The 6885-nt window shown below is 34.9% G+C and overlaps 1 pseudogene; it reads right to left on the bottom strand.

The window, feature by feature from the left end:
• Positions 1 to 3241: 3241 nt before the first annotated feature.
• Positions 3242 to 6489, bottom strand: LOC149018793 (caffeic acid 3-O-methyltransferase-like; annotated as a pseudogene).
• Between the last annotated feature and the right edge of the window lie 396 nt (positions 6490 to 6885).

The raw sequence follows: 6885 nt of genomic DNA, 5'->3' as shown, positions 1-6885 counted from the left end.
AGCCCATGAAGGACAATTTCCTGGTTTAGCTTCCATGAATGAACATTTAGGAAAGTATATGTCTTTCATGAATTGTGCCCATAGTGATTCCGGGTTAGCCCAAAGTTTCCATGCCATCTTACCAGGGAAGGCTCTATTGTGTAGTTGAGGATCACGTAGACCTAGGCCACCATCCTCTTTAGATCTACATAGTCTAGTCCATGACACACAATGAATTCTGTTTTCTTCATCCTGTGCTATTGAGTCTTGTGCACTTAGGGATACCCACATGAGACATGTAATCTTTTCTGTCTAGTCAACATATTAGAATCCACCTTGATTCCCTCTTGAGGCTAATTTCAGTAGAGTACCACTTACTTAGGGATATGATTAGAGACCTTTCTTCTTTCATTGAAAATTTGCAAATATATTTGCTTCTATTTTGTTATACCCCTACCATATTCCATCTTTCACTTCATCTCTTATTTCATGGAGATGTACATGGTGTAATTGTTGATATCTCATTGGCGACTCTCCCAAGTTACGCAATCCCTTGAATAGACTGAAGGTAGCTTGGATTGTTAAAAGCATGGTGAGTATACATTCCTTGTAATTTTGTGTCCCCATAGTTAATGCCATTGAGTAAGTTTTGATTCTCATTGAGTTAATATTGCACAATTGGGGCTTAGCGACAAAGGCCACCACATAGATAAGTATTTGGGAGCCATGTTATGGGTGTAGTATATTTCTTGGGCGGCTTCTTGGGAGAGGTGTTATCACCTTGACAATGAAAAGAAAAAATATGTTTGAAATTGTTATATGTTTTGCAAAAGAAAAAGAGAAAGAAAAAAAAAAATGTTGCTTCAATTTTATCCTCTTCATGTAGGTATTTTATCTATCTAGCCCCTTCCTACATTACTACCACCTTCACAACTCCTCCTGACTATGGACAAATGGTTGCTCTTCATTAGTGGAGAGATTAGTGGAGAGAGTGAAGATAAGCTGGACATATGAGAATTGACTTTGGATTAGAGAGTTGTAAGTTAAATTTGGGGTCATAACATGCATACACTTGATTGGTTAAGGTTTACACACACACACACAAGTCAAAGTTTGGATTTTGTAATCAGCATACTCATCCCTTAATTAATTCATTTTATATCTTTTTTGAATTATGGTTGAACTTGACTTAGATTGAATACTGAATTAAATTGAGGGTTTGTCTGATTTTGATGTTTGTTCGAGGGACTAGAAAACGTTTAAGTTGGGGGTAATTTGATAGGTTCATTCCATGCATATTCTTTTGACTAGTTAGTTGGCTATATTTTTATGTGTTACAATTGTTTTGTATTAGTTTACCCTAATATTGCATATAAATGAATATCTAGCATTCTTCCCCTGAATTCTTGTAATCTTATATATTTTTGGAAAATTCTAATTCAGATTATTTATGCTTATAGAGAATCGTCTTAGCAATTGGACTCCTTCAACAACAAGAGTTTTAATCTAAAAGTGGACACCTCACATACCAAAATTTGTAGGGGCATTATGGGTATTTGAAGAAACGTGGCCAAGAGAATCCTAATGAACCATAACATAAGAAGAGTTCCTCCTTTTTACCTTCCTACATGGATTTCTACTAAAAATTATAAATTTTTATTTTCTAAAATAGAGGTTTCACTAATATTCAAACTCAAATTAATTAATTTAAAGTCCAAATCCTAACCACTAGAAGATTAATTTCCTTAGTTAAGTTATATTTGGAATTTGGAGATTATTTTTATTAGATTGAGTCAACGAATTCCATCCCATGTAATCTAGGAAATAACTTTATAAAAGGGAAGGGAAGTCCATGAGCCAAGTACGAATTTCAAAGGATACAAAGAGAGACAGATTTTGGAGAGAGAAGACCTGGAGGAGTTGCTGCCATGGGCAAACTTGAAGAGAGAACTACATGATTTTCTTCCTCAATCCTAGACTAGAGTGATGGATTTTCTTCCTCAATCCTAGTATAGCGTGATGTTTGGAGTTTCTTCTTCAGTCCTAGTCTAGAATGATGTTCCTTTTAACTTCATTTTCTATGATATTCTAAATTTCTATTGCTAGAGTGTAGATGAATCCCCACATGAATTAATTTGTTGATTTCTCTCTTTCCTGCAATACAATCCTCTATTTTTCACTTTCTTCAATTTTGTTCTTAATGTTTGAATGTCGGCGGCCAACATTCATGAATTTTGTGGTATGTTTTCATACATGTAACAATGGAGAATACATACTAGACATAGAGTTGATGAATCATAAATTATATCTCATGCATAATAGGCTAAACGGTTTGTTGACAGTGTCTAAGCATTCTATGTTTCATGCAATGCATTGAATTACTCTTCTATGCATAACAAGTAGAAGGGACTTTGTGTATTAGAGACCCTCAAGAGTAACAAGTGGGATGATCTAATTTAGTAATCATGTGAGCAAGGATAGAGAGGAAATTGATTATAAGAAAAGGAGAGACTGATAATTTATGACATGTTTGGTGATATCAAAACTCAAGTATTTTCATTTATTGATTTGCTTAGTATTTCATTCGTGATTCTGTTAGTATAATTAGTAGCTAATTCTCAGTTTTGCTCACTAGATAATTATGTGTTTTTTAAGTTCGTATGTAATTTGACTTTTTTCAATCCTTGTGGGAATAACACCCCTCATACTTCTATATTACTTGGGCGACCTTGTGCATTTTCTAGTACAACACAACCTATAACTTTAACATAAAAATGTAGAGAGAGGTAGAGAGATAGAGAGAGAGAGAGAGAGAGAGAGAGAGAGAGGCCTTTTTTTTTTTAGGGTACAAAGGGGCTTTGTTAAGCCGGGGGATGGGGATATTAATATGCCTCAGCAAGGGTCGAACCCACGACCTCTTCACTAATAAGTGTTGGTTTCACCACTAGAACAGCTCTGTGTTGGCAAAGAAAGGCATTTTCTAGTACAACGCAACCTATAACTTTAACATAACAATGGAGAGAGAGAGAGTGTGTGTTTTCATTAGAATGAAAAAGATACAAGATTGCATGCTGGGGCATATGATCTCACCAAGTTGTGGAAACCATTGGCCAAACAAACACTATAAGGGATCACCTAATCATCAAAAATAATACAACCAAGCAATAAGTGCTTATTCCAATCGAGGGAAACTTACGTCTTGTACTTGACCAAGCAAGAAATCCGTGCTTATTTTAATCAACGTAAAACTTGCATTCATGGCTTACTTTATGTATTCGATAGCCCAAAGGTTAATCACAGGGCAAACCAGTTGACAACTACGAAACCCAGTTGCCTTGGCAAGTTCTTTAAAATCATTCTCAGTTCTTTCTTTTCCACCAGGGTTTATCATCATCATTAAATTGTCAATTTGATATCCAGCTCGAGCTACACGGTTAGTTTCTGCAGCTTCTGAAAGAACTGCATCAACTATTATCACTTTTCCACCTTCTGCTAATGCTTCATAGCAGTTCTTCAGAATTTGTAAGCAATGTTCATCACTCCAGTCATGCAATATCAACTGGAAATCTCATGCAAAAACAATTACAACAAATCAATATGTCAGTAAGTACATTAAAGTTGATATTTTTACCATACAGTCAGGAGGGTCATTTTTTTTTGGAGGGAGAGATATGGAGGAATAAATGTCTGAATTCAAGACATCTTTGATCTTACTACCTCTACATAATTAAAAATCTGCAATTACTTGTGCAAAAAGTACATCGAGAGGGAGTCTACCTTTTCATTATTCGGAGATGAGTCACATACTTAATTTGTAGTGATGGATGTCATAGTCATGGTACCCTCTATCTCAACGGTAGAAGATTCCAATTCATCTCACCACTTGAACTAGGCATTTGTTTCTATTTGATTTTCTTTCTATTCAATTTCTTTTAAAATTTTATGAAGACTCATAACTATAGAACTCACTTTCATAAAGATGGCATCTCCTTTTGGAACACTATCAAACATGCTCCCTCCAACATGCTCCACACCTGCTCGTACCATTCAAACACAAGACGATAGATCTATCATTATGCTCTTACCTGGGATCCTCAGTCATTGTGTGATAGACTATATAAAACAAAGTAGACAAAGAAGATAATGTTGGTAACAAAAAGAATATTACCAGGATATGATGGTGCTTCGCAACAACATAGGGCAAATCAAAATTAATACCCTTGATTGATGGATACTTGGAAGTAATCATTCTAAGGGCAACTGCAAATCCACCACCAACATCTACTACTGAGTTCAGGCCTTCGAACCCTTTGTATGTCTCAAGAAGTTTATTCATGGTAATGATGGTTTGGCCTTTCATTGCCTCGTTGAAAAGAACATTGAATCTTGGATCCACACCTTGATATTCAAATGCTGTCATTCCAAATGCTTTGTTAAATGGGATTCCACCTCCAAGAATGGCTTCTTTCATGTGGAACCTACAAAAAAAAAAAGGTTTTTTAAAAAATTATTTAATACACAGAAAATGTTTATCTAATATTCTTATTAATCTTCAATGAAATTAGCATGATTATTACTTTTCTAATAATAATAATACGAGGATACTATTGCGTTTTTATCCTTGAATATTATTCTATTATATTTGTTAGTGTTAAATAGTAAAAAAAACATATTTGTCTTTGTTCTATCTTGTTTTAAGTGAAGAGGGAATAAAAAAGAAAATTGGAAAGTATTCCAACTTCAATCATGGTTTCTCTTCTCGCCTCCCTCTTCTTTATTTTATTTTATTTTTTAAATTAAATGGGATTTAAATGTAAAAGAGGGCAATATAAGAATTTTGAAAACTATGATAAATGGTTAAGTTATCACTTAATCTTATTATTTTAACAATAAGAAGGCATATAGTTGATATAATATTTGAAAATATAGAATATAATCTTAATACACTAAGTTTTGAGGAATGCAAGCATAATAGAATTTACATCGTAGAATGTATGTTTGATTGCTCAAATAATAATATTATCATCTGCATAATCACTTGTTTTAAAATTTTATATTGAAAGGAGAGAGTTTGCATCTAGAGTATAATTTACTAGCATCTCTCTTTCTTTGATTAAATATCAGCAAAATAGTATAATAAAATTAAAGATATATTGATTCATGTTGGATATAATTTAAATAAAATTGAATATATATATATATATATATATATATATATATATATATATATATATATATATATATATATATATATATATATATATATATATATATATATTTATATATATACTAAACATGGTATGACATGGTGAATGACACCAATAGCCAAATCAAGAGTTCGGACGGATAGCTCCTTCAGAGAACAATGTGCTCCTTTGAAATTTTTGAATCACGCAATGGGAGTGGGAACCCCTGATGGGACCTACTGAAAAATTTACCTCCGATTTTTTTCAATATTTACAGGCAAGCTCCATCACTATGTGTGGTTCAAAAGAGTAGGAAAGCACATTATTCTCCCTCTAACTCCCAAATCAATGGAAGAAAACAACAACAATAAGCCTTGTCCCAACTAAATGGGGTCGGTTACATGGATTCTTGCCCTCCAATCAGTTATGTTCGAGGTCATGCTAGATACAAGGCCTAAACTATACATATCCTTTCTCACCACTTCTCCTAAGGTTATCTTAGGTCTACCCCTAGCTCTTCTAGTTCCTTCAATATGGATTATATCACTTCTCCGTACAGGAGCATTTATAGGTCTCCGTTGAACGTGGCCGTGCCACCTCAAACGACTTTCTCTAAGCTTATCACTTATGGGAGCAACTCCCAGACCAACTCTAATATGATTGAAGGGCGGGCCTGACGCAATGGTGGAGTCTCTCCATTGTGCGCTGGAGGTCGCGGGTCCCTTCCCCAGACCCCATAATATGGGAGCTTCGGTACTGGGTACGCCCTTTTTTATGGAAGAAGAAAAAAAAAAAACGGATATATTTAAAATAAAATCAAACTAGAAACATAAAAAAATTTAAATCAGGAAGTTGAATTCATCTGTACCAGCCCTGCATGGTGACCTTGTCTTGATGCATAAGCATCAACATCTCCAGCGATCCCTTCTCTTCATTTTTAAGGAAAAGCTTGCAGATTGGAGCTGGTCCATAAACCCTTTCAACCTTTCCATCTTCATTTGTCTTCGGTGAACAAGTGACAACTAAATAACTGGCTAAGAGTCGAAGGGCACGATCAATCATAACTGGGGCATCTGGGTTTTGTGCTCCAAGCTGAGAAGCAATCTCAGAAGGTGACATTTCAGCTCCTGGACCTGCTTTATCGATGATCTCGAGAACTCCGAGCTCGACAATCGATCTCAAGACCATGGGAAGAACTGAAGAGCTTGCGAGTTGCATTGCATATAAGCAAGCTTCTTCATCTTCGTACTGCAACTGTTGCTTGGTTGAATCCATGGAAATCTGTTTCTTAGCACTTTGGATTCTTTCCTTCTGGTAAGCTTGGAAACTTGGGTTTCTGTGGTGAAGAGAGATGTCGTTAGTTCAATTAATAGTGAAGAGCTCACCAACCCGAAATCATAAAAATCACAATTAATGCTTTAGTTTGTATCATGATTCGTCACCACCGAACAAAGCTTAGGCATGAACTGTGGCATTGCAGGATATTTTTCTTTTTAAATAATATTTGGAGTAGTAAGATGCATGTCTTACAGATTCGCTTTTGAGGGGGCTCTCTAATGCCACTTGGTAATTTAAGCGATCTTTTATATATTTTTTTTAAATTTCAAAGACACTCCAAGATAATTGCCAAAAAGCATAGACACCCGAAAACTCTTCAAATTCGTAGTCGCACCCTTTTTTCCATTAGAACATTGAGTTGGTTAAAGGAAATGACAAATAT

Source organism: Hakea prostrata, chromosome 4 (genome assembly GCF_041222555.1).
Source record: "Hakea prostrata isolate BN-2017 chromosome 4, UWA_Hpros_2, whole genome shotgun sequence".
In the NCBI taxonomy this organism is placed as follows: Eukaryota; Viridiplantae; Streptophyta; class Magnoliopsida; order Proteales; family Proteaceae; genus Hakea; species Hakea prostrata.
The sequence above is the reverse complement of the archived record's forward strand: the minus strand, read 5'-3'. Positions and strand labels throughout refer to the sequence as shown.